Source organism: Doryrhamphus excisus, chromosome 1, assembly GCF_030265055.1.
Source record: "Doryrhamphus excisus isolate RoL2022-K1 chromosome 1, RoL_Dexc_1.0, whole genome shotgun sequence".
Lineage (NCBI taxonomy): Eukaryota > Metazoa > Chordata > Actinopteri > Syngnathiformes > Syngnathidae > Doryrhamphus > Doryrhamphus excisus.
The window spans coordinates 23027714-23055015 of record NC_080466.1 but is presented as its reverse complement, the minus strand read 5'-3'; the positions used below and the strand labels follow the sequence as shown (position 1 = coordinate 23055015).

The 27302-nt window shown below is 47.2% G+C and overlaps 11 non-coding genes across 11 annotated transcripts; 8 read left to right on the top strand and 3 right to left on the bottom strand.

The window, feature by feature from the left end:
- The first annotated feature begins 735 nt into the window (after positions 1-735).
- On the top strand, positions 736-808 carry trnak-uuu (transfer RNA lysine (anticodon UUU)). Its single transcript has one exon. It is a non-coding gene; the product is annotated as a tRNA-Lys (tRNA).
- Positions 809-1739: 931 nt separating this feature from the next.
- Positions 1740-1813, top strand: trnat-cgu (transfer RNA threonine (anticodon CGU)). Its single transcript has one exon. It is a non-coding gene; the product is annotated as a tRNA-Thr (tRNA).
- A 383-nt stretch (positions 1814-2196) lies between these two features.
- trnae-cuc (transfer RNA glutamic acid (anticodon CUC)) lies at positions 2197-2268 on the top strand. The gene has a single exon. It is a non-coding gene; the product is annotated as a tRNA-Glu (tRNA).
- A 1068-nt stretch (positions 2269-3336) lies between these two features.
- LOC131101584 (U1 spliceosomal RNA) lies at positions 3337-3500 on the top strand. Its single transcript, XR_009119239.1, has one exon. It is a non-coding gene; the product is annotated as a U1 spliceosomal RNA (small nuclear RNA).
- A 2339-nt stretch (positions 3501-5839) lies between these two features.
- On the top strand, positions 5840-5921 carry trnal-cag (transfer RNA leucine (anticodon CAG)). Its single transcript has one exon. It is a non-coding gene; the product is annotated as a tRNA-Leu (tRNA).
- An 11680-nt stretch (positions 5922-17601) lies between these two features.
- trnav-aac (transfer RNA valine (anticodon AAC)) lies at positions 17602-17674 on the top strand. Its single transcript has one exon. It is a non-coding gene; the product is annotated as a tRNA-Val (tRNA).
- Positions 17675-19993: 2319 nt separating this feature from the next.
- On the bottom strand, positions 19994-20065 carry trnae-uuc (transfer RNA glutamic acid (anticodon UUC)). Its single transcript has one exon. It is a non-coding gene; the product is annotated as a tRNA-Glu (tRNA).
- Positions 20066-21159: 1094 nt separating this feature from the next.
- On the top strand, positions 21160-21231 carry trnaq-cug (transfer RNA glutamine (anticodon CUG)). Its single transcript has one exon. It is a non-coding gene; the product is annotated as a tRNA-Gln (tRNA).
- Positions 21232-23086: 1855 nt separating this feature from the next.
- On the bottom strand, positions 23087-23158 carry trnae-uuc (transfer RNA glutamic acid (anticodon UUC)). Its single transcript has one exon. It is a non-coding gene; the product is annotated as a tRNA-Glu (tRNA).
- A 1094-nt stretch (positions 23159-24252) lies between these two features.
- Positions 24253-24324, top strand: trnaq-cug (transfer RNA glutamine (anticodon CUG)). Its single transcript has one exon. It is a non-coding gene; the product is annotated as a tRNA-Gln (tRNA).
- Positions 24325-26586: 2262 nt separating this feature from the next.
- On the bottom strand, positions 26587-26658 carry trnac-gca (transfer RNA cysteine (anticodon GCA)). The gene has a single exon. It is a non-coding gene; the product is annotated as a tRNA-Cys (tRNA).
- Positions 26659-27302: the final 644 nt, after the last annotated feature.

Genomic DNA, 27302 nt, shown 5'->3' with positions numbered 1-27302 from the left:
GAGTGCAGCCAGACCAAGCAAGAAACGACCAGCCCAGCACTACCAATGCTTGCTGGAAAGGTCTGCCCGTCCGCGGGAGACAACCAACCAGCCATGAGGCCGATCTGCTCTCAGTCAGGAAACCTCAATGAGAAACGGCGACAAGACAGAGAAAGGGGCGTCGGCAACCATTTCGATTGATCTGCGTCTAAAGTTCAAGGTTTGCTCGCAGGCAAATTTGAAGCAGCGAGAATGAGCAATCCGCACCTCTGAGTAGGAGTTCATGGTTCTCACCTAAAAAAGGATAGCTTATAGCCGTAATTGTGTTGTTGTTTGTATTCTGTGTTTTGTCTGGGTCACGGCTGGTGTGTGTTGCTTTTTGTTGTTTTCTTGCCTGAAAGGACTTCTCGCTCGACCCAATTTTACTCTTGGCGAAACACTGATAATCCAGAACATAGCCTTAAACTACAGGTGCATTAGTTGGAGGGCTCGTGGCCACCTGGTCACCTGAACAGGGACTTGAATCCCGGACACTCAGATCAAAAGTTTATTGTTCAGGTGATTGGCTCAACCTTTGTCTTGTCTGACCATTAACTCTTTTTGTCCAGAAGATATTAGGCTTGTCCATGTGGGCAGTTTAAGACCTCCGTCGATCTTGGAGGTGGCAATTTCGGCACAGGGGCTTCTTCATCTCTGCAAGGTCAAGTACAGTATGCCAGAGGATTTTGCCTTGTGAGTTGTCCTCATTCATCAAGGGCCTGGATAGCTCAGTTGGTAGAGCATCAGACTTTTAATCTGATTGTCCAGGGTTCAAGTCCCTGTTCAGGCGGAGAAGAGTAGACCCCACATTACCAGCATGGGGACATACCAACCCAAGATGAGAACACCCTGGGCCAGGTACACAGCAACACATGTGGCAGAAACACAGCTTCACCCTGGCCCCTCTTTTAGCCTCTACTGAAAAAGTGGAACACCACCTTTGCAGCTGAATCGCTCAGTCGGGCGAGTGCGAGAATTAAGATTTAAAGGTCCGTGGTTCAAACCTGGGTTTGAGCACAATCCCTGTTTACGTTGCGACTTTGCCAATAGTTTGAAAATGCTTATTGGCAGGCTGAAAGGACCTTAACTTCATTCATCAAAGGGCCACCCCTCCAGACAACGTTAGAGGAGGTTACAAGCCAAACCTGTCAAGCCGTGATTGTGATTTCATGTTTTGTTGAAGAAAAGCCCATAATTTGTGGAACAATTTTCCCTACAAGGGAGAAACATTTGTCGATTTGGACAATTGTCAATATGCCCCCACTTTGGACACATCGTCTTGTGTCATTGTTTGGCAACTGCTTCACCAGTCCCCTTAAAGGGCTCACCCTAGGAAACTGGGTGGAAGCAAGGCCGTTCAATTCCTTCTTTCACAAAAAAATCAAGGTGACAAATGGGAACAAGGATATGTGCTTGATCCCTGAAGGTGTGTACACGGGCATCTGTCCCCAGTTTGGACACACAATCCATATTTCCCGGATGACTGATCGGGTGCGTCACTGGCCTGCACGAAGGGGCTCATAGGAAGGAGGTGGCCGCTGTGGTGTCGTTGCATGCAAACAACATCCTCATCCTTGACACAACGAAGACCAAGGAGGAGAATAATCGTGGATTCGGTCCGCTTACACTGGCAGGATTTCACCAGTCCTGTTGAAAGCCTGGCCACTGGTGTGGTTTCCGTCATGCAGTGGTTCGCCTAACACTGAAGACACTCCTTTGCCGGCGCTGTGGCTTAGTTGGTCAAAGTTCCTGTCTCGTAAACAGGAGGTCCTGGGTTCAAATCCCAGCAGTGCCTTGCATATGTGTTTCAGCGACTCCATTTTTTTCTCTCCAACATTTCAAGTAAATGTTTTGAATCAGACGTCATGTTCTGTTGAAGAAATATCCATCATTTCTGATGTCATATGTAGCATAAATGTCATATGTACTACAATGCTCTCGACAAAGGCAAAAACATTGTGCATTTGGACATTTGCGGGGCTAAGAAAACAGACCACATTAGCAAAACAAAAGAGGTTCGGGTCTAACATTTAAGGGAAGCGCTCTACTATCTGAGGTAATTCCCCTGCTGCTGCAATGTTGGCAGAGAAGGTCCAGTCACAGAACTATTTTGGTTCCTTTGCTGGAGTACGTCAAAGTGACATTGTCTCTGCCTTGCTGAGTGCAGACATAAAGCGGTCCCTGGTGGTCTAGTGGCTAGGATTCGGCGCTCTCACCGCCGCGGCCCGGGTTCGATTCCCGGTCAGGGAATTGACATTTGGGTAGGTTTTGACTGGAGCTAGGATTTGTCTTCGGCCTCAGTCGAATGGTTGGGGTCATCTTGAAGCACAAACCGTTGTCATCCTGAAGCGAATGACAACAGAAATATAAACAAAACATGGACAACACAATAAGACAAGGTCCTCGACTGAGAATGCTGTCAGGACTGGGTTTAGGGTGAGACAGAGCATTTGTCGGATGCTCAGGGATAGATCCTTGTTAGAATAAAATGTAGATAGAATGAATATAGCATCAGTTATCACCCTTATATCCATTTGCTTAGACAATAGAAAGAGTGTTTGAATGTGCTGAAGAAGAAATGTTCCTGTGACCCTGATCAGAGACCCCCAGCAACCCCCAGGTCCTGGAGGTGCCTGGATGCGCCAACCGCAACCCTGCAGATGTTCACGTTAATCCTGCAAGAACGTGTCAAGATAAGAACTCATAAAACAATAAAAGTAATTCCTCTCACATACACACACATACACATAGAGAAACAAATACAGCTCGTGCAACTGCCACCCCTAGAGTTGCATGACCATGTAGTAGGGACCCCCGAAAGAGAATAAATAAAGAGGAGTTTGAACTCAGTGGAGCGGCATGTCACTGGGTATGTGGTTTCACTCTCCTCGCTGCGAGTAACTTTGAATATTGTTGTCTGTCTCTTCTGTATTTCTGCATTTAAGTGTTTTTACAAGTGCCACAGGAGTTTGAACCTGACAACCCACTGACTCACAACGACCTTGCACATCTACACGTGTCAGGGTTAAACATATTGGCCTCTCATGTTACATGGTGTGACTAGGGACGTGGAGTCAGTACTTCAGTCTCCGCATTGAACGTCTGCAGCAACTGCCCTAAGCCACTTGCTGCCGCTGCCTTTGCTCAGAATGAAGTCACAAGAGTGCCATACAGACTGACTCATTGAGATAACCAGAGTCCTGTCTCTGAATTTGGACACAGGTCAAGTGGCTGGGCTTGTTGTGGGCGACCTGATGAGACCACCACTCAGCATGTGGTATGTGCGAGAGACTAGTCCGGGCGGGACCGGTGCAACTCATACTTACCTGCCAGGGGAGATACCATGATCAAGAAGGTGGTTCACCCAGGGCGAGGCTCAGCCATTGCACATGGGTTGAGCTGACCTCTGCGAATTCCCCAAATGCGGGAATCTCGACTGCATAATTTGTGGTAGTGGGGGACTGCGTTCGCGCTCTCCCCTTATCCCGTGTTTAAAACAAGAGGCAGGTGCAGCACCGCGCCGAGCTCCTTGGCTTGCGAGTGCAGCCAGACCGAGCAAGAAACGACCAGCCCAGCACTACCAATGCTTGCTGGAAAGGTCTGCCCGTCCACGGGAGACAACCAACCAGCCGTGAGGCCGATCTGCTCTCAGTCAGGAAACCTCAATGAGAAACGGCAACAAGACAGAGAAAGAGCGTCGGCAACCATTTCGATTGATCTGAGTCTAAAGTTCAAGGTTTGCTCGCAGGCAAATTTGAAGCAGCGAGAATGAGCAATCCGCACCTCTGAGTAAGAGTTCATGGTTCTCACCCAAAAAACGATAGCTTGTAGCCGTAATCGTGTTGTTGTTTGTATTCTGTGTTTTGTCTGAGTCACGGCTGGTGTGTGTTGCTTTTTGCTGTTTTCTTGCCTGAAAGGACTTCTCGCTCAGCCAAAGCAAAGCCAGGTAAAAACGTAATCATTTGTACCTTTGTTGGAATAGTTGCATCTTGTGCCTGTAGTGACACTGCCTGCAGTGATGGTTATTTCACCACCACCACCTGCTCATACCCCGTTGGAGCAGCAGCAACCACCTCCTGTGTCAAAAAACTCAAACAAAAACCATGTCTGTGCTGTGGCCAACCAAAATGAAAATATCAAGTGGATGGGACATCAACCACGACGTTCATCAACAAGGCCCTGTCAGATAATCTTATTGCTGCAGAAGGTCTGACAGACCCGAAGATGCCATTTAAAGATTTCAGTCAAACAGACTTCTTCCAGCGAGAGGTGGATGAGACAAGAAAGAGGGTGGAGGAAAAACAGCAGAAGAAGAGAAAGAGGGAGGAATCTCCTCCACCCCCTGTCCGAAAATGCCTCTGCAGGATGCAGCTGAAGCAGGGCCGGAAAAGCCCCCACATCCACGCTGGCTTCAGAGAAGTACATCTACTGTCCTGCCAAAGTGTTCTCCATCTATAGAGAGCACAGGATGGGAAAAGAGATGAGCTGGAGGGAGTTCCAGGCCTCTCCGTTTTATGAAAAGGAGAAACAAAGGCGGCAAAATAAATGAACAATGTGTATATTCTTTATTCATAACTGCTTAAATGTAGATTTTTTTTATTATTATTGAGAGTGTTCTTGAGTGTGGCAACCTGATAAATAAATATTCTTTGTGACATTGCATTGATTTTGTATTTTATTTCAAGCACTGGTATCAATATAAGCCTGATATGAATAGTTTGTAATTATATAGGGATTAATTGGAAAAAAATAATATTGTGGAGAAGAAAACTGTGACTTGACTGCTGGCTTAGACGGGATTCAAATACCTGACTTCATTTCTCCAAAGTCTCTCTGCTTGTCTGACATCTGTCTCGCATCCTGATTGGCTGGCACCAAATGTCAACAACACAAGCGCGGCCCGGCCAATGCTCTGACCAATTGCACAGAGACTACATCAGCATCACTGCAGTAAGGTTTCAATAAGTTTCTACTTCTGACAGAAATGTGCAAATACTCAAGTGCTGTCCACCTTAACTGTCAGGTGGTCCGTTCTCTTACTTTTCAGGTGTCATTCTGAGTTCTACCCTTTTGCAGGAAAAAGAGCCTTTGTACTTTTTCACATGAACTCTAAAGAAAGGTACAAGCTGATATACACTGCATTGGCAGGGAATTGGACCCGGGCCTCCCGCTTGGCAAGCGAGAATTCTACCACTGAACCACCAATGCCGCATGTTGGAGAAAAGTGGCTGAGCCTATGCAAAGTGGCACTGAATGACAAAATATCACAATCTCATACTCTTTGGATTTAGCTCCTTCTGGCGTAATGGGATCCACAAAAATCATGTCAGGTGTGGATGCACCGTAGACTCGTTTTTGAAGGGCAAGTGACAAAAAGAGGTACGTGGATCAAAATTCAGCTGCCAAAGTTTCACGGACCAAGCACCCAGGTACTGCTGGGATTTGAACCCAGGATCTCCTGTTTATTAGACAGGCACTTTCACCAGCTAAGCCATAGTGCCAGCTGAGCATGTCAACCTGGCAATGCTGCCTTTACTCTTCTAGACAGTAACTGCTTGCAACGTTGAGACAACGCCATTTGTCGTGTGTCATTCGGTCAGCAGGTGGGGAATCCCGTATATATTTGGCACCGATACAAAGGGTTTACCTATTGGGAAGAATGCAAGGGCTCTCCAAAAAAGTGTCACACGAGGGTCTGGAAATGGTCCCTGGGACTGACACAAATACCTAGGCTGTTAATCTGGACTAACATAACATAATACCCACATGGGAAACAAAATGCAGAGTGTGTGATTGCCTTTTAAAAAGTAGCCTCTGGAGGGTCAGGGTGGCCGAGTGGTCGAAGGCACTGCCTTCAGGTTGCAGTCTCGAATGAGGCGTGGGTTCGAATCCCACTCCTGACAGCTTCTTGCATCTTGAAGTGGCGTCACCCTTCATTCCAGAGTGGCCGAGGCTGTTACTCCTGGGCAGTAAACCAGGGGTGCTTTTCAAAATGTCTGCTGCTGAAAAGTGTACAAAGAAGACCTATTGTATCCCGGGGTCTTGCATTTCTCCTGAAAACAGGCTTTGTATCTCAACATGACCTCTGATAAAAAAAAGTATGGAAATACCAGTAGAGGACTGCTGGAATTGGAACCAATGAGCCCCTCTTTGCTAGACATGTAATTTGACCAACTAAAGCATCGTGCCTGTGAAGCATGCAAACTTGACTTGAATGGTGCCTTTAGTAGAAAAGGAAATCCTGTGCATCTGGCACGGACACAAAAACAGTTCACCAATGGGGAAACATGTTCATACAAGGGAGGGAGACCAAAGTGTCAATTGTCACCAGTGAAACACCCTCGAGAAGTAAACAAAACAGCATGTCAAAGCAGAGCGTCAACAATCCTCTCAGTCACCAAGACTGCAAGGAGCAGATCAATGGGGGCAGTGGACCCCATTATCCTCTACCCAAAATTTAGACCACGAGTGCAGAGAATGCGGACCGTGAAGGAACAACAAAAGCCCCCGTCGACAACACCCTGCCCCTCATAACCCCCCGGCCCCATAACCAACAGTGCAGAACCCAGTGAACTGCGAAACACCCCCATCAAGGCAACCAACCGACCAGGTAAAGGTAAAGAAAACAGCATGGCACGGAGAATGCGGTCTGTTAAGGATGAGTTAGTCGATTTTAGCTGGAAACATTTGATGCAATGGTGTCCTGTGGTCGATTAGCTCAGTTGGTCAGAGCGTGGTGCTAATAAAGCCACGGTCATGGGTTCATTGGAGGAAGGAAAGAAATCGGGGCACAAACACCAGTCATGTTCTCGGTCGGTAACCTATCACTCACGTCGGGTCCACCGCACCACTACCAGAGGTCAGCCCTGAGGAGCGACCAGAAGAAGGCATCCACCAATAAGGTAGAATTACACTAAGAGGTATTAATGCCGGGTTGTACAAATCGGGAACCTGTGGAAACGGTAATGCACATAAATTTACAGTTCGCCACTGTGCTGCTGAATCCAATCCAATCCAATCCAATCCACTTCATTTATATAGCACATTTTATAAACAGAGTTTCCAAAGTGCTGCACAGACGAGTAAAAATAAAAAGTAATAATCCAAAACTAAAAGAGCATTTAAGAAATAAAATAATAAAATAGATATTAAAATATTAAAAACAAGAAACAAAGCAATAAAAGTATAAAAAAATAGAACCAATTACAATAAAAACAAAGAACTAAAAGACACAGGACGATACGACTCACTCTGAGTTAAAAGCCAGAGAATAAAAGTGGGTTTTAAGACGAGACTTAAAGCTTTCGATATTGGGGGCCTTTTTTACTTGGGAGGGCAGAGAGTTCCATAGTTTGGGGCCGACCACAGAAAAGGCTCGGTCCCCCCTGGTCTTAAGTCTCGTCTTGGGCACCACAAGTTGGAGCTGGCCCTCGGACCTCAGTGACCGAGCTGGAGAGTAAACTTGGATGAGGTCCGAGATGTATTTGGGGGCCAGCCCATTCAACGCCTTAAAAACAAACAATAAAATCTTAAAATCAATCCTAAAACGAACAGGCAACCAATGAAGGGAGGCCAGAATTGGGGTGATGTGCTCCGCCTTTTTGGTTCCTGTTAAAAGCCGTGCCGCAGAGTTCTGGACTAACTGTAAGCGGGAGAGAGACTTTTGGCTAATTCCAGAGTAAAGTGCATTACAGTAGTCCAGACGTGATGAAATAAAAGCGTGCATGACTTGCTCAAAGTGTTGCAAAGATAAAAAAGATTTAATTTTAGATAAAAGCCGAAGATGATAAAAACAGGATTTTATAACTGCATTAATTTGTTTGTTGAGTTTAAAATCACTGTCTATTATGACGCCAAGGCTGGTGGCTGAGGGATGAATGTTGTTTTGGAGGGGACCGAAGTCTATAGGGGGGCCTTTATAGTTGAGGAGGATAGCTTCGGTCTTCTCCTCGTTAAGCATTAAAAAGTTGTGAGCCAACCAGGCCTTGACATCCCTTAAGCACTCAAGAAGGGGTGTCAGGGGGGCATGATTATTTTTTGCGAGTGGCAAGTACAGCTGGCAGTCGTCCGCATACAAGTGATAGGAGATGCCATGCTTTTTAAGTACTGCGCCAAGTGGGACCAGGTAGAGGGCAAATAAAATGGGCCCAAGAATTGATCCTTGCGGAACTCCACAGTCAAGCGGAGCAGTGGAGGAGTAAGATCCCCCAAGTCCCACGGCAAGGCATCTCCCTGACAGGTACGATCTAAACCACTCAAGAGCAGACCCCCTGACACCCACACAGTTCTCCAGGCGAGATAAAAGAATGGTATGGTCCACTGTGTCAAAAGCAGCAGTCAGGTCTAAAAGCACTAAAATGGCTGAACCACCAGAGTCAGTTATTAAAAATAGGTCGTTAAAAACCTTTAAAAGTGCAGACTCAGTGCTATGAAAAGCCCTGTAACCTGACTGAAAAGTGTCTAAAATCCCATTCTCATCTAAAAAAGGTTGCATCTGTGCAAGAACACTTCTTTCTAAAATCTTTGAGATAAAAGGCAGTTTAGAGATTGGCCGATAATTTGATAAAATTGAAGGATCCAGACTATTTTTTTTCAACAAATGTTCAACAGTAGCCTTTTTACAGAAAGATGGCACGGTACCAGAGGCCAGGCTACTGTTGATGATGGCACACACAGAAGGACCCACGGTTGGCCACACCTCCCTAAAAAAGCGAGGTGGGACTGGGTCGATGGGGGAAGAAGAAGGCTTAAGACCCTTTACCATCTCCGTGATAAAAGCCAGTGACACCGGTTCAAACTGATAAAAACCTTTAGAGCACTGTGTCAATGTGGGCATATTAAAAGAGGGGGGTGGTGATATATTACTTCGTACAGATGCAACCTTGTCCTTAAAAAACTGCAAAAAGTTTTCACACGTTTCATATGATTGTTCAAGTATAGTGGATGGACTGGGATTTAAAACAGAGTCAATACTTTTAAAAAGAACACGTGGGTTGTTAATATTGTCTGATATCAAGTCTGAGAGGTATTTTGTTTTCTCAGTCTTCACCACATTCTGATAATGTCTCCAACTGTCCTTGAGAATTTGATAGGAGACCTGTAGACCGTCTTTCTTCCACCTGCGCTCTGCTTTTCGGCATTCACGCCGGGCTGCTCGAGTGACATCATTGAGCCACTCTTCTTGTTTAGTTTTGGGGCGCATGACTTTCAGAGGAGCTAAACTGTCCAAGAAAGTCGCACAGGTAGAAGTAAAGCAGTTCATCAGCTGCTCGGTGTCCAGTGCAGCGTCGGAGGTCATAAAAGCCTCAGACGCAGTGGAGAACAGAGTGGCAAAGGCCGAGGCCGCGTCAGGCTTGATAAAGCAACCAAAGCGAACAGGAGCAGGCAGGCTGGTGTTACAGTGTGCGTCTAAGTCAGTAAGTGAATATAAGCTTCAGAACTAGTCTCAGAACTATATTGGTTCTTGAATTAACTCAGAGCAAATGACTACTGGATTGTGGGAGGGAGCAAAGCAGTGGCTCAACATATTTGACAGTGCATCCCATGCCGGAAAGCTCGAGGAGCCACAGAGGAACAAAAGATGGCTGACTTACCTCAAGACCACATTGAGCCTTCTCCACCAATTACCTATGGTGGCATGGATTGTTTTGGCCCCTTTCACACAAAACAAGGGCGTAAAGAACAAAAAATGTACAGTCTACTATTCACTTGTCTATGTTCTGGAGGTGTTCATATAGAGATGCTGGAGGACTTGACCACTGACTCATTCATCAATGCCCCAAGATGCTTCATTGCCATCAGAGGTGCTGTTTGGCACATCCGATCAGATCAGGGAACATACTTAGTTTGAACTAAAAATGAAATGGAAAAGTCTCTAAAGGAAATAAACACAGAAAGAGTAACAGACTACCTGGCAGACAAGCAATGCAACTTTGTCATGAATGCAAGCCATATGGGAGGTGTTTGGGAGCACCAGATCAGAACCATCAAAAGCGTGCTCATTTAAGTCCTAGCAAACAGTGCTGGCAGGTTGAGTGACAGTTCCTTGAGAACCTTTCTTTAGGAAGCCATGTCTGTTGTGAATAATCACCCTCTTACTGTGGACAATGTAAACAACCCATGTGTCTGGAACCACTGACACCTAACCACCTGATTACCATGTAGACATTTATTCCCATGCCACCACGTGTTTCCAAAATGGCACTGCGGACGGCTGCCTTGGTGTGTTGGTCCTCCAGCACCTGGACTCCGCAGGAACCTATGCTAGGATCCTGTTTGTGGACTTCAGCTCCGCCTTCAACACCATCCTCCCAACTCTGCTCCAGGAGAAGTTCTCCCAGCTGAGCGTGCCTGACTCCACCTGCAGGTGGATTACAGACTTCCTGTCTGACAGGAAACAGTGCGTGAAGCTGGGGAAACACATCTCAGATGCAAAAACCGTCAGCACCTGATCCCCCCAGGGCTGCGTTCTTTCTCCTCTGCTCTTCTCCCTGTACACAAACAGTTGCACCTCCAGTCACCAGTCTGTCAAGCTCCCGAAGTCTGCGGACGACACCACCCTCATCGGACTCATCTCTGACGGCGACAAGTTTGCCTACAGGTGAGAGGTTGACCATCTGGTGAATTGGTGCAACCTGAACAACCTGGAGCTCAACGCCCTAAAAACAGTGGAGATGGTTGTCAACAGGAAGAACTCAGCCTCTCCTGTCCCCATCACCCTCTGTGACTCTACAATTGACATTGTGGAGTCCTTCCGCATCCTGGGTACCATCATATCCCAGGACCTCCAGTGGGAGCCGAACATCAGCTCCCTCATCAAGAAGGCACAGCAGAGGATGTACTTCCTACGTTTCTATGGCAGCTGAAGAAATTCATCCTGCCAAAGACAATGTTGGTGCACTTCTACAGCTCCATCATTGAGTCCATCCTCACCTCCTGCAATCTCCCGTCCCTCCAGGATCTGTACGCCTCCATGACCCTAAGGCGTGCAGAAAAGGATTGTGGCCGATCCTTCTCAACCCGGACACAGTCTCTTTGAGAGGAGGCTGCGGTCCATCAGGACCAAAACCTCACGCCACAAGAACAGTTTCTTCCCGTCTGCTGTCAGCCTCATCAACAAGTCCCGGAACCCCCCCCCCCGACACTGTTCACACCCCACCTCTGCCTCATCCTGCCACTTTGACACTCTATATGCGTTAAATTAACGCTCAGTTTGGACTCTTAGGTGAGAGTTGAAGACTCGACGAACGGGAGACTCTGCCAGACGTTCCCAGCACACCCTCACTACTCGTTTGGGTCTACCAGGTCTGTCCAGCATCCTCCCCCGCCATCTAATCCAACTCATCACCAGGTGGTGATCAGTTGACAGCTCAGCCCCTCTCTTCACCCGCCTGTCCAGAACATGCGGACGCAGGTCTGATGACACGACTGCAAAGTCGATCATAGACCTGCAGCCAAGGGTGTCCTGGTGCCAAGTGCACTTATGGACATCCCAGAATTTCTAGGCGCAGCCAAGGTGTTGAGGGAATCTGTTTCAGGGGCCTTAGAATCTCATCTCTGCTATTTGCAGATGATGTGGTTCTTATGGCCTCTACGGGCTGTGACCTTCAGCGCTTACTGGGACGGTTTGCATCTGAGTGCGAAGCGTCTGGGATGAGACTCAGTACCTCCAAATCAGAGGCCGTGGTTCTCAGTCGTAAAAGGGTGGAGTTTTCCCTTCGGGTTGGGAATGAGGTCCTACTCCAGGTGGAGGAGTTTAGGTATCTTAGGTATGGTCACGAGTGAGGGAAAGTGGGAGCGTGAGGTCGACAGACGGATCGGCGCAGCCTCGGCAGTAATGCGGTCGCTGTAACGGACCGTCGTGGTTAAAAAAGCTTTCAATTTACCGGTCGATCTATGTTCCCACCCTCACCTATGGTCATGAGCTTTGGGTCATGACCGAAAGAATGACATCTCGGATACAGGCGGCTGAAATGAGTTTCCTCCGTAGGGTAGCTGGACTCACCCTAAGAGATAGGGTGAGGAGCTCAGTCATCCGGGAGGGCTCAGAGTAGAGCCGCTTCTCCTTCACATCGAGAGGAGTCAGTTGAGGTGGCATCAGGACCAAATCCTCACGCCACAAGAACAGTTTCTTCCCGTCTGCTGTCAGCCTCATCAACAAGTCCCGGAACCCCCCCCCCCGACACTGTTCACACCCCACCTCTGCCTCATCCTGCCACTTTGACACTCTATATGCGTTAAATTAACGCTCAGTTTGGACTCTTAGGAAAAACAATCAGACTGCAGTTCCGGAACAACAAACAAAAAACAGACCGTGTACATATATTTATACTGTATACTGTATATTTTGTATTTTCACTTTTTAATAGATGTGTCTGCACCTACTTCACCAAAACAAATCCCCAGTCGAGAGGAGTCAGTTGAGGTGGCTCGGGCATCTAGTCCGGATGCCTCACGGACGCCTCCCTGGTGAGGTGTTCCGGGCATACCCAGCCGGGAAAAGGCCCCGGGGCAGACCTAGGACACGCTGGAGGGATTATGTCTCACAGCTGGCCTGGGAACACCTTGGTGTCCTCCCGGTGGAGATGGAGGAGGTGGCCGGGGATCGGGAAATCTAGGCTTCCCTACTAAGACTGCTGCCCCCCGCGACCTGGACCTGGATAAGCGAAGGAAAATGGATGGATGGATGGATGGACTTGTATACTAAAATGAGATGGAGATAATTGCAATATTTGTCGGAATAGTTCTGGAACAAATGGTGGAAGGAGTATCTGACCAACACTGCTCTGAGACAAAGATGGCATACGCCAAGAAGAAACATGCAAGTTGGAGATGTGGTGATCGTCAAAGAGGAAAAGGTTTCCGGAAACGAATGGAAACTGGCTGGGATTTTTCAAGTCCATAAGAGTGACAATGGACTAGTGAGGACAGTTACGGTGTTTCACGATGCTTCAATGTCCCGCAATGGCGTGTGAATGCACTCAAGAGCAATAAATGCATCGAGAACAGCAGTAAAGGAAGCGTGAACTCTTTACTGGACCAGGTCAGCTAAGTAACAAAGACCATACATCTGCAAGCTCTTCAAAGGACACGTAAAGAGTACAGCCATAGCAGAGGATGGTTTCGATCCATCGACCTCTGGGTTATGGGCCCAGCACGCTACCGCTGCGCCACTCTGCTGCTGACATCTGTACAAGTACCCAGCTTTGTGCGGCTCCTTTTGAGTGTCCTCTGTTGTCAGTGAACCTCACAAGGTCACAGTTTTTTTTCCTGATCAGGGCACAGGTTGGGTGGATGAGTGATCGAAAGCGCCAGATTAAGGTTCCTTACGCTCAGGAGGCACTGGTTGAAATCCCACAGCTGGCATTTTCCTGGTCAGCTCCATTATCCACGACTGGAATGATTTGGCAGCAAAAGACTGTCAGATTGTACAAGACACCTGAACACCTTGAGAAGAAGATTAAGAGAGGTTTTGTTCTAATGAGAAGGGTTTGTTTGTTGACATTGTGACATACAAAAGAGGAACTCCCCGTCGGGGAATCGAACCCCAGTCTCCCGTGAGCAGGCCTTTTCTCTTAACCTGGCCTTTTTGATCAAATCCACAGCTGACCGAGTTTCTCGGGGAACACAAGAAGCGAGAGGTTCAGTCATCACTGGGAACTTTGAAAGTGTAGTCACCTTAAGTAAGGTCTGCTTTGGTGAACTTCAGAGGCATCATGACCAGTCTGCATCAAAACATTATCAGGTTTCTGGCATTGATTCTTAATTCAGTGGCCATCCCTGATCGATGGTAATGGTAATGGTAATCATGCCCGCGTGGCAGGCGAGTCCCTTTACTTGTCTGACGTCTGTGTCGCATCCTGATTGGCTGGCAGCAAATGTCAACAAACTGCAAAGTGGCGCTGAATGACAAAACATCACAATCACAACACACACACGGGATGCCAGGGGAGGCCGAGTACTAACAGAGCTGAGCGAGAGGGCATAAGAAAAAAATTTGTGACCTTGTGGTGGTTACCCGACAGCACCAAGGATATGGTGCGCGTCTGATGCGTAATGCATGCCAGGTGATGTTCATCTAGCGAGCGGACATTCTTGTGGGGGACAAGCTCAACAGTAGGAATGTTGAGAGAACCGACGAGTCCGCTATCAATGAAGTTCTCGTCCGCCCCAGAGTCAATTAATGCTGTGGTAGGAGAAGCTTGCCCCGCCCAGGATATCGTAGCTTCCACCTGAAGTCGGCCCACCAAAGCGGATGACGCAGCCGGTGTGGTTGGAGCGGGCAGTGCCAGCAGCTGGGGAATATCCCTGGTGGAGGAAGAGCGTTGGCGTGCTGGGCGAACTGGACAGCGGGAAATTGTGTGTAGGACTCCCACAGTACAGGCACAGCCACAGGCGTGGACGGTGACTCCTCTCCACTGACGAAAGGCGACTGGCTCCCAGCTGCATGGGGACAACACTCCCGACGTCATCAGACGGCGCTCCACTGCTGGAGCAGGGAGGGAGGAGTGGTGCCGGAAGGAGGAAGGAGGAAGGATTTGGAGCCGACGTGTGGGTCGGAGAGGCTCCGCCCTCTGCTGTGTGCTGCGCTCCCGCAGCCGGTTGTCGAGTCGATTGGATAGCGACAGAGAGCGGCTGGAATGACAAGGCGCTGCGGAGCGCATATCGGGCGAGTGTTAGAATAAAATGTAGATAGAGGTATTATTTTGTTAGTTATCACCCTAATATCCATTTGCTTAGACAATAGAAAGTGTTTGAATGTGCTGAAGAAGGAATGTTCCCGTGACCCTAATCAGAGACCCTCAGCGACCCCCAGGTCCTGGAGGTGCTTGGATGCACCAACAGCGACTCTGCAGATGCTCATGTTAATCCTGCAAGAATGTGTTAAGATAAGAACTCATAAAACATTAAAAGTAATTGCTCTCACATACACACACACATAGACAAACAAATACAACTCGTGCAACTGCCCCCCCCCCCCCCCCCCCCTTGAGTTGCACGACCATGTAGTAGGGACACCCGAAAGAGAATAAAAGAAGAGGAGTGTGAACTGCATATTCAGAGTGGAGCGGCATGTCACTGGGTATGTGGTTTCACTCTCCTCTCCTGTCTCTTCTGTATTTCTGTATTTAAGTGTTTTTTAAGTGTCACAGGAGTTTGAACCTGACACTTACTCTACAAATCAGTGGTAACCGTGGATCAGAATGAGGTCCCCAAACGACGCCAATGTCTGTGACAGCTGATGTTAAGGATCAGCTGATCAGAAGATACTTGGTTTGTGTGCGGGGCCACAAGTCTTTCCAGTTCCAGTTAAAAGCCAGGCTCCTCATGTAGTTTCCATAAAGTACCAAGGGATTGTCCTGTTGCCCTCGTATTTTGAGGGCAAAAAGGAGGCGTTTGCAAGTGGACCTCAGTCCTGGTCACCTGAACAGGGACTTGAATCCCGGACACTCAGATCAAACGTTTCATGTTCAGGTGACCGGCTCAACCTTTGTCTTGTCTGACCACAAACTTTTTTTGTCCAGAAGATATTTGGATTGTCCATGCGGGTAGTTGAAGACCTCAGTCCATCTTGGGGGTGGACATTTCGGGACTGGGGCCTCTTCATCTCTGCAAGCCCTCGGTGGAATTGTTGGGGTCACCTTGATGCGCTACTTGAGAACAATAAATCACGTACTGGGTTTCTACACTATTCCATGATAAGAGACCAATCTAGAGAACGCGGCCAGGATTAGGTTTGGTGTATTTGTCTGACGCTGAGGGATAGATCCTGGACTCATTTCCGATCCCACATCTCTTTTACAAAATACAAAGGATTCCTTGGAGAATGCAGGTATCGACTCTTCTACTACTACTACTTCTCGCATGCTAAGCAAGCACTTTACCATTTGAGGTAATTCCCCTGGTTTGGGGTATTTGTCGGATGCTAAGGGGTAGATCCAATCCCAACATCTCTTCTACAAAAGGCAAAGAGCTCCTTGGAGACTGCGGGCATTGATCCCACAACAAGACAAGACAAGGTGCTAGAGGGGAGAATGCAGTTAGGACTGGGTTTAGGTTAGGACTGGGTTTAGGGTGATACCGATGGCTGTATTTGGCCTAGATATCAGGATTGGGGCCCGGATTAGTATTCGCTACTTGGGAACATTTCATCAAAAAAAAAATGAGTTTATGGAGAATGCGGGTATTGATCCCGCTACCTCTCACATGCTAAGCGAGCGCTCTACCATTTGAGCTAATAATAGTCTCAGAACTATTTTGGTTCCTTTGCTGGAGTACGTCAAAGCGACACAGTCTCTACCTATCAGAGTGCAGCCATGATGCAGTCCCTGGTGGTCTAGTGGCTGGGACTTGGTGCTCTCACCGCCGCGGCCGTTGTTCGATTCCCGGTCAGGGAACTGACATTTGGTTAGGTTTTGAGTGGAGATAGGATTTGTCTTAGTCCTCGGTTTTTTCCTGATCAGGGCACCGTTTTGGGTTGTGTGGATGAGTGGTCTAAAGAACCAGATTAAGGCTCCTTTCGCTCAGGAGCCACTGGTTGAAATCCCACAGCTGTCATTTTCCTGGTCAGGTCCATCATCCACGACTGGAATGATTTGGTAGCAAAGGACTGTCAGATTGTACAACACAGCTGAGCACTTGGAGAAGAAGATGAATAGAGGTCTTGTTCTCCCGGACTGGTTGTTGCAACCGCAACCCTGCTCAAGGTTCAACGTGACATACAAAATAGGAACTCCCCGTCTGGGAATCAAACCGCGCAATCTTCCATGTGACAGGCGGAGATACTGGCTACTATACTAACAAGGACTGCTGCTGAGTCGATGTCGTGTTGATTGGCCAAAGCGGGATTCAGAACAGGCTTGTGGCCCATGACCGTTTTTATGGTAGCTGGAGACTTCAACCAGTGAAATCCTCCCCATTTTCTGTAGCTCTTATCCTCATCAACGGACTGTATTCCCCACCCGTTACCAGCATGGGGACATTCCAACCCAAGATGAGAACACACTGGACCAGGTACACAGCAACATACGTGGCACAGACACAGCTTCACCCTGCCCCCACTTTTACCCACGACTGAAAAAGCAGAACACCACCTAAGAAGCTGAAATACTCACTTTGGAGAACGTTAGACTGAAGTTGTAAAGGTCCCTGGTTCAAGCCCGGTTTTCAGAACAATCCCTATTTATTTTGTGACTTGGCAAATAGTTTGAAAATGCTTATTGGCTGGCTGAAAGGACCTTAACTTCATTCTTCAAAAGGCCAGACATCCAGCCATCCAGACAAGGTTAGAGGAGGTTACAAGCCTATTTACAAACCATTGACTCCAAGGGCACAAGTTGAGTCCACGGAGATATCAAAGTGACCCCGAGGGTGGCTAAGGTGTTTCTTTCAAGCCGCGATTGTGATGTCTTGTTTTGTTGAAGAAAAGCCCATTATTTCTGGAACAATTTTCCCTACAAAGGAGACATCTTTGTCCATTTGGACAATTGTCAATCTGCCCCCACTTTGGACACATCGTCGTGTTTCATTGTTTGGCAACTACTTTGTGACTTCACCAGTCCCGTTAAAAGCCCCTACTTTCAGGTTTCCATAGTGTAGTGGTTATCACGTTTGCCTAACACGCAAAAGGTCCCCAGTTCGAAACTGGGTGGAAACATGGCCTTTCAAGTCCTTCTTTTACAAAAAAAGTCAAGGTGACAAATAGGAACAATGACATGTGCTTGATCTCTGAAGGGACTTGAACACTCAGATTTAAAGTCTGATGCCCTACGAAGTGAGCCCCCAGGCCTTTGGTCAAAAGACTTGTTTTAATGTATTTGGAATTAAATGTTTTCAGCATGTTGAACAATTTTCAACAGGAAAGATATCTTACAGATGTATCAATAAAACTGCTAAATCGCCCAACGCGGGGCTCGAACCCACGACCATGAGATTAAGAGTCTCAAGCTCTACCCACTGAGCTAATCAGGCCTTTTGCTGCTCTCGATATCATTTTTTGTTCTGTTTTTATTGACGTGGCCATCCTGATGTTTGATCAATTCCACAGCTGACCTGTTTTCGCAGGTAACAGAAGGATGGCCGAGCGGTCGAAGGCGCTGCATTCAGGTTGCAGTCTCTAATGTGGCGTGGGTTCAAATCCCACTTCAGACAGTGCGGGGCTGCAAGTCTTTCCAGTTCCAGTTAAAAGCCCGGCTCCTCATGAATTTTCCATAAAGTACCGAGGTGTTGTCCTGTTGTCCTTGTATTTTGAGAGCAAAAGGAGGCGTTTGCAAGTGGACCTCAGACCTGGTCACCTGAACAGGGACTTGAATCCCGGACACTCAGATCAAAAGTTTCATGTTCGGGACCAAATGGTCCTTCGAGCCGAATATCTTCCCAGTGACCTGCAAGATTCAGAGGGAGGCAGGGATGTTCTGTGCCTGTTCTGAACCAACAAAGGTTGACTTCTTGATGGGTCATCGAGGTCCAAAAGGTTTACTTAACTAGTTTCAGCCCCACATTGGGCGGTGCAGCACTTTTGGTGATACATCGTCAAGATTTCTTTCCTGTGGAAAATTGTGCAACATGCGGAAAACATTTCATTGATGAAGTGGAATCGATGCCTGCATTCTCCAAATGGTATATTGTGTCTTTTTCCTGCTAAAAAAGCATTCTCCATCTCCAACATCGTACCTGATACTTTGATTAATTGCATTCTAATGATGTTTCCTAAAAACACAGGTGGTGTCAAAACTACTGCATTGGTATAGTCCCATGAGGATGGGATTCAAACCCATGCACGCAGAACACAATGGATTAGCAGTCCAGCACCTTAACCTCTCGGTCACCTCATCTCCTGCAGGACCTTTGTTGACATGGTCTTGTTGACTGAAAATGAGTCCCAACATCTGAATTAGTGTTTGGTAATGCAGAAACTGTGGTAGCCTAGTTAGAACCCAACCTTAAACTCCAGGTTATTTTGTTGAATGGCTAGTGGCGCAGTGGATGACGTGTTGCCTACGGGTTAGACAGCTGTAATCATATCGTGGTTCGTACTCATTGTTGTGTCCGCACCAACCCTGGGTCATGGCAGGTGTGTGTTGCTTTTGTTATTGTCTTGTCTAAAAAGTACTTTTCTCTCAACCCAATTGTAGTCTTGGCGAAACAGTGACAATCCAGAAGCTAACCTTAAATGACAGGTCCTTTTGTTGTACGAATAGTGGGGCAGAGGATAACTCATCTCAGAAGATTCAAGTTTCAACTCCTGGCTAGCTAGCAAATCTTTTCAATTAACCAGACTCTAAAGTTCAATTTTTGCTCGCAGACGAATTAGAAGCAACTGGGAGCAGCAATCAGCACCTTCGAGTCAGAGTTTTTGGTTCTTGCCCGGAAAAGGATAACTCTGCTCATGAGGTGCTCGGGTGTGTTGTACAATCTGACAGTCCTTTGCTGCCAAATCATTCCAGTCGTGGATAATGGACCTGACCAGGAAAATGCCAGCTGTGGGATTTCAACCAGTGCCCCCTGAGCAAAAGGAGCCTTCATCTGGTGCTTTAGACCACTCATCCACACAACCTAAAACGGTGCCCTGATCAGGAAAAAACTGTGACCTTGTGAGGTTCGCTGACAATGGAGGACACTGAAAAGGAGCCGCACAAAGCAGGGTACCTGCACTGTTTACGTGTCCGTTGACCAGTTTGCAGATGGATTGTCTTTGTTCCTTTTTACAATCCACATTTTAACACCCCATTATTGAAAGACGTAACGACCATCAGGAGGAGTGAGGTTATTGTGAGGACCTTTTGAACTCCGGTCCAACGCTCTCCCAAGTGGGCTATTTTAGCTGCGATGGGGGGTTCTGCTTTTTCAGTCGGGGCCTAAAGTGGGGGAAGAGTGAAGCTGTGCCTGTGCCATGTACTGCCGTCTTCGCCGACATGGCCTCGGTACTTGACGATCTGGCGACTCTATCTCCAGTCAAAACCTAGCCAAATGTCAATTCCCTGACCGGGAATCGAACCCGGGCCGCAGCGGTGAAAGCGCTGAATCCTAGCCACTAGACCACCAGGGACTGCTTTAGGTTTGCACTCAGAAAGGCAGAGTCTGTGTCGCCCTGACGTAGTCCAGCAAAGGAACCAAAATAGTTATAAGACTGGACCTTCTCTGCCAATGCTGCAACAGCAGGGGAATTAGCTCAAATGGTAGAGCGCTCGCTTCGCATGTGAGAGGGAGCGGGATCAATGCCCGCATTGTCCAAAATCTATTTTGTTTTTTGTGATTAAATGTTCCCAAGTACCAAACACTAATCCGGGCCCCAATCCCGATATCTAGGCCAAATACAGCCATAGGTGTCACCTTGTCTTGTCTTGTTGTGGGATCAATGCCCACAGTCTTCTAGGAGTTCTTTGCCTTTTGTAAAAGCGATGTTACGATCGGAAATGAGTCCAGGATCGATCCACGTGGTAGACCCGCGTCCGATTCCCGGCCAATGCAACAGGGCTGTTTTCATACCTTTCATCGTGAAAAAAAGTGCCAAGACCGTTTTCAGGACCAACTGATGACCTCTGAATTCCATCAGAAACGTCACACCTCTCGACCTGAGACTCTCCACCTGAGACTCTCCACCACAAGACTTGATTATCTAATCCAAATTCTGTCAATAGTGGCATTCTCAGCCACAACCTCAATGAGACGCCGTTGAACGCTCGGCCGTACTCACTAGCCTCAGAACAGCAAGACCTTCGATAGCTCAGTTGGAAGAGCGGCGTACTGAAGTGGTTCAAGCTGGCATCCTTATGTAGCTGGTTCAAGTCCGGCTCGAAGGACAATCCCTTTGCTCATGTTATGTCTGCCAGGAAAAAATGGCAATACCGTCTTGTCTGAAGGACCTCCGCTTCCCTGTCGATGGAGTTGGACTTGAGTCTTTGTCACGCAGTCTGAAATTGGCAAACTGAGAAATTCTGATTGAGTGATCAATGCAGTTTGTCTATTTGAATACATTTCATCTCAACTCCTGTTGGAAAAGGACAGCCATTTCCGTGAGAGCACAAGACCCCTGGATTGTACCCAAAAATACTTTGTGCTCATCAAAGAGGAAAGTTGGTGTCCTGGTTTGCAAAGCCTCCATTGTTACGCCAGAAGGTGCCAGTCACATCCAAAACAAAGGGTTCCATGGTGTAATGGTTAGCACTCTGGACTCTGAATCCAGTGATCCAAGTTCAAGTCTTGGTGGAACCTACTTGCCTTGCAGCAATCGAGTGTTTGGACTGTGTCTTCCTTTAACAGTAAGAGTATGATGACTTATTGACTTACTCTACAAATCAGTGGTAACCGTGGATCAGGATGAGGTGCCCAAACGACGCCAATGTCTGTGACAGCTGATGTCAAGGATCAGCTGATCAGAAGATACTTGGTTTGTGTGCGGGGCCACAAGTCTTTCCAGTTCCAGTTAAAAGCCAGGCTCCTCATATAGTTTCCATAGAGTACCAAGGGATTGTCCTGTTGCCCTCGTATATTGAGGGCAAAAAGGAGGCGTTTGCAAGTGGACCTCAGACCTGGTCACCTGAACAGGGACTTGAATCCCGGACACTCAGATCAAAAGTTTCATGTTCGGGTGACCGGCTCAACCTTTGTCGTGTCTGACCATGAACTCTTTTTGTCCAGAAGATATTTGGCTTGTCCATGTGGGTAGTTTAAGACCTCAGTCCATCTTGGAGGTGGACATTTCGGGACCAGGGCCACTTCATCTCTGCAAGGACAAGTAGAGTATGCCAGAAGATTTCTCTGCCAATGCTGCAACAGCAGGGGAATTAGCTCAAATGGTAGAGCGCTCCCTTTGCATGTGAGAGGTAGTGGGATCAATGCCCGCATTCTCCAAAACCTCTTTTGTTTTTTTGTGATTAAATGTTCCCAAGTACCAAACACTAATCCGGGCCCCAATCCCAATATCTAGGCCAAATACAGCCATAGGTATCACCCTAAACCCAGTCCTAACTGCATTCTCCTGTCTAGCACCTTGTCTTGTCTTGTTTGGGATCAATGCCCACAGTCTCCAAGGAGTTCTTCACCTTTTGTAGAAGAGATGTTGGGATTGGATCTACCCTTTAGCATCCGACAAATACCCCAAACCAGGGGAATTACCTCAAATGGTAAAGTGCTTGCTTAGCATGCGAGATGCAGCAGAATCGATACCCGCATTCTCCAAGGAATCCTTTGTATTTTGTAAAAGAGATGTGGGATCGGAAATGAGTCCAGGATCTATCCATCAGCGTCAGACAAATACCCCAAACCTCATCCTGGCCGCGTTCTCTAGACCAGTCTCTTGTCATGTAATAGTGAAGAAACCGAGTCCGTGAGTTATTGTTCCCAAATAGCGCTTCAAGATGACCCCAACCATTCCACCGAGGCCGAAGACAAATCCTCTCTCCAGTAAAAACCTATCCAAATGTCAATTCCCTGACCGGGAATCGAAAACCGGGCCGCGGCGGTGAGAGCACCGAACCCTAGCCACTAGACCACCAGTTATTTTGTAAAACAGGGAATAGAAAGCCCATGTTTCCACCCAGTTTTAAACAGGGGGCCTTATGCGTGTGAGGCAAACGGGATAACCACTAATTTATGGAAACCCGGAGTGGAGGAGGGGGGGGGTTATAAGAGTACTGGCGAAACTCAGAAAGCAGTGGCCAAACAATGAAACATGATGATGTGTCCAAAGTGGGGGCAGATTGACAATTGTCCAAATGGACCAAGATCTCTCCTTTGTAGGGAGAATTGTAGTTCACATAAGATGTTCCAGAAATAATGGGCTTTTCTTCAACAAAATGTTTTTGAATCAGAAATCTTGTTGTGTTGAAGAAATTCCCATTCTTTCTAATGCCATGTGTAGTACACATGTGACATATACTACAATGCTCCCTACAAAGGCAAAACCCTTGTGATTTTGGACATTTGGGCTAACAAAACAGACCACATTAGCAGGACAAAAGAGGTTGTCTTGACATTTCAATGAAATTGTCTATGTGTTGGGGAAGAGATCTGACCCCCACTGGAGGAGTTCAAGGTACCTTGGCGTCAAAACCTAGCCAAATGTCAATTCCCTGACCGGGAATCGAACCCGGGCCGCAGCGGTGAAAGCGCTGAACCCTAGCCACTAGACCACCAGGGACTGCTTTAGGTTTGCACTCAGAAAGGCAGAGTCTGTGTCGCCCTGACGTAGTCCAGCAAAGGAACCAAAATAGTTATAAGACTGGACCTTCTCTGCCAATGCTGCAACAGCAGGGGAATTAGCTCAAATGGTAGAGCGCTCGCTTCGCATGTGAGAGGGAGCGGGATCAATGCCCGCATTCTCCAAAATCTCTTTTGTTTTTTGTGATTAAATGTTCCCAAGTACCAAACACTAATCCGGGCCCCAATCCCGATATCTAGGCCAAATACAGCCATAGGTGTCACCTTGTCTTGTCTTGTTGTGGGATCAATGCCCACAGTCTTCTAGGAGTTCTTTGCCTTTTGTAAAAGCGATGTTACGATCGGAAATGAGTCCAGGATCGATCCACGTGGTAGACCCGCGTCCGATTCCCGGCCAATGCAACAGGGCTGTTTTCATACCTTTCATCGTGAAAAAAAGTGCCAAGACCGTTTTCAGGACCAACTGATGACCTCTGAATTCCATCAGAAACGTCACACCTCTCGACCTGAGACTCTCCACCTGAGACTCTCCACCACAAGACTTGATTATCTAATCCAAATTCTGTCAATAGTGGCATTCTCAGCCACAACCTCAATGAGACGCCGTTGAACGCTCGGCCGTACTCACTAGCCTCAGAACAGCAAGACCTTCGATAGCTCAGTTGGAAGAGCGGCGTACTGAAGTGGTTCAAGCTGGCATCCTTATGTAGCTGGTTCAAGTCCGGCTCGAAGGACAATCCCTTTGCTCATGTTATGTCTGCCAGGAAAAAATGGCAATACCGTCTTGTCTGAAGGACCTCCGCTTCCCTGTCGATGGAGTTGGACTTGAGTCTTTGTCACGCAGTCTGAAATTGGCAAACTGAGAAATTCTGATTGAGTGATCAATGCAGTTTGTCTATTTGAATACATTTCATCTCAACTCCTGTTGGAAAAGGACAGCCATTTCCGTGAGAGCACAAGACCCCTGGATTGTACCCAAAAATACTTTGTGCTCATCAAAGAGGAAAGTTGGTGTCCTGGTTTGCAAAGCCTCCATTGTTACGCCAGAAGGTGCCAGTCACATCCAAAACAAAGGGTTCCATGGTGTAATGGTTAGCACTCTGGACTCTGAATCCAGTGATCCAAGTTCAAGTCTTGGTGGAACCTACTTGCCTTGCAGCAATCGAGTGTTTGGACTGTGTCTTCCTTTAACAGTAAGAGTATGATGACTTATTGACTTACTCTACAAATCAGTGGTAACCGTGGATCAGGATGAGGTGCCCAAACGACGCCAATGTCTGTGACAGCTGATGTCAAGGATCAGCTGATCAGAAGATACTTGGTTTGTGTGCGGGGCCACAAGTCTTTCCAGTTCCAGTTAAAAGCCAGGCTGCTCATATAGTTTCCATAGAGTACCAAGGGATTGTCCTGTTGCCCTCGTATATTGAGGGCAAAAAGGAGGCGTTTGCAAGTGGACCTCAGACCTGGTCACCTGAACAGGGACTTGAATCCCGGACACTCAGATCAAAAGTTTCATGTTCGGGTGACCGGCTCAACCTTTGTCGTGTCTGACCATGAACTCTTTTTGTCCAGAAGATATTTGGCTTGTCCATGTGGGTAGTTTAAGACCTCAGTCCATCTTGGAGGTGGACATTTCGGGACCGGGGCCACTTCATCTCTGCAAGGACAAGTAGAGTATGCCAGAAGATTTCTCTGCCAATGCTGCAACAGCAGGGGAATTAGCTCAAATGGTAGAGCGCTCCCTTTGCATGTGAGAGGTAGTGGGATCAATGCCCGCATTCTCCAAAACCTCTTTTGTTTTTTTGTGATTAAATGTTCCCAAGTACCAAACACTAATCCGGGCCCCAATCCCAATATCTAGGCCAAATACAGCCATAGGTATCACCCTAAACCCAGTCCTAACTGCATTCTCCTGTCTAGCACCTTGTCTTGTCTTGTTTGGGATCAATGCCCACAGTCTCCAAGGAGTTCTTCACCTTTTGTAGAAGAGATGTTGGGATTGGATCTACCCCTTAGCATCCGACAAATACCCCAAACCAGGGGAATTACCTCAAATGGTAAAGTGCTTGCTTAGCATGCGAGATGCAGCAGAATCGATACCCGCATTCTCCAAGGAATCCTTTGTATTTTGTAAAAGAGATGTGGGATCGGAAATGAGTCCAGGATCTATCCATCAGCGTCAGACAAATACCCCAAACCTCATCCTGGCCGCGTTCTCTAGACCAGTCTCTTGTCATGTAATAGTGAAGAAACCGAGTCCGTGAGTTATTGTTCCCAAATAGCGCTTCAAGATGACCCCAACCATTCCACCGAGGCCGAAGACAAATCCTCTCTCCAGTAAAAACCTATCCAAATGTCAATTCCCTGACCGGGAATCGAAAACCGGGCCGCGGCGGTGAGAGCACCGAACCCTAGCCACTAGACCACCAGTTATTTTGTAAAACAGGGAATAGAAAGCCCATGTTTCCACCCAGTTTTAAACAGGGGGCCTTATGCGTGTGAGGCAAACGGGATAACCACTAATTTATGGAAACCCGGAGTGGAGGAGGAGGGGGGGGGGGGGGGTTATAAGAGTACTGGCGAAACTCAGAAAGCAGTGGCCAAACAATGAAACATGATGATGTGTCCAAAGTGGGGGCAGATTGACAATTGTCCAAATGGACCAAGATCTCTCCTTTGTAGGGAGAATTGTAGTTCACATAAGATGTTCCAGAAATAATGGGCTTTTCTTCAACAAAATGTTTTTGAATCAGAAATCTTGTTGTGTTGAAGAAATTCCCATCCTTTCTAATGCCATGTGTAGTACACATGTGACATGTACTACAATGCTCCCTACAAAGGCAAAACCCTTGTGATTTTGGACATTTGGGCTAACAAAACAGACCACATTAGCAGGACAAAAGAGGTTGTCTTGACATTTCAATGAAATTGTCTATGTGTTGGGGAAGAGATCTGACCCCCACTGGAGGAGTTCAAGGTACTTTGGCGTCTTGTTCTTGGCATTTAACATGACAGTTTACCAGTTGATCTACGTTGGATGCTCCACTGGTCCGCCACAGTGATGTGGGAGCTGAACCCAAAGGCAGAGCTCTGGTCCGATGGTCCTGAGCTTTGAGTCAGCACGGAAAAGATAAGATCGTGGGTAAAAGCAGCTGAAATGACTTTGTTTTGTGGTGTGGCTGGACTTTCTCTTAGACATGGGGGGTCGGGGGGGGGGGGGGGGGGCTGTGTCATCCGCGAGGAAATTGGACAAAAGCCACTGCAGAAATTTCATGTCAGTGTGAAGAATGTAGAAAGGAGCCATGCAAAAAGGGAAACAATCTCGAGTTATATTACACCGAAGTTGTTGCTATTATGAGCCATGCATTCATGTACTCTTAGACTATTCTTAAACCAAAAGAGTGCATCAGGGGGCATCCGGACTTGAACCGGAGACCTCTTGATCTGCAGTCAAATGCTCTACCACTGAGCTATACCCCCTCAAACACACCAAACATGGTTACACGATGGGAACTAAGCTCTGCATATGCACTAAACCAGCACACATCCTCATCGTGACTGGGAGAATTGAACCAACAGAGGTTGACTTCTTGATGGGTCATCGAGGTTTAAAAGGTAAACTTAAACAAGTTATTCCTTGTGCACTAGTTTCAGCCACACATTGGGCGGTTCAGCACTTTTGGTGATACATCGTCAAGATTTCTTTCCTGTGGAAAATTGTGCAACATGCGGAAAACATTTCATTGATGAAGTGGAATCGATGCCTGCATTCTCCAAATGGTATATTGTGTCTTTTTCCTGCTAAAAAAAGCATTCTCCATCTCCAACATCGTACCTGATACTTTGATTAATTGCATTCTAATGATGTTTCCTAAAAACACAGGTGGTGTCAAAACTACTGCATTGGTATAGTCCCATGAGGATGGGATTCAAACCCATGCACGCAGAACACAATGGATTAGCAGTCCAGCACCTTAACCTCTCGGTCACCTCATCTCCTGCAGGACCTTTGTTGACATGGTCTTGTTGACTGAAAATGAGTCCCAACATCTGAATTAGTGTTTGGTAATGCAGAAACTGTGGTAGCCTAGTTAGAACCCAACCTTAAACTCCAGGTTATTTTG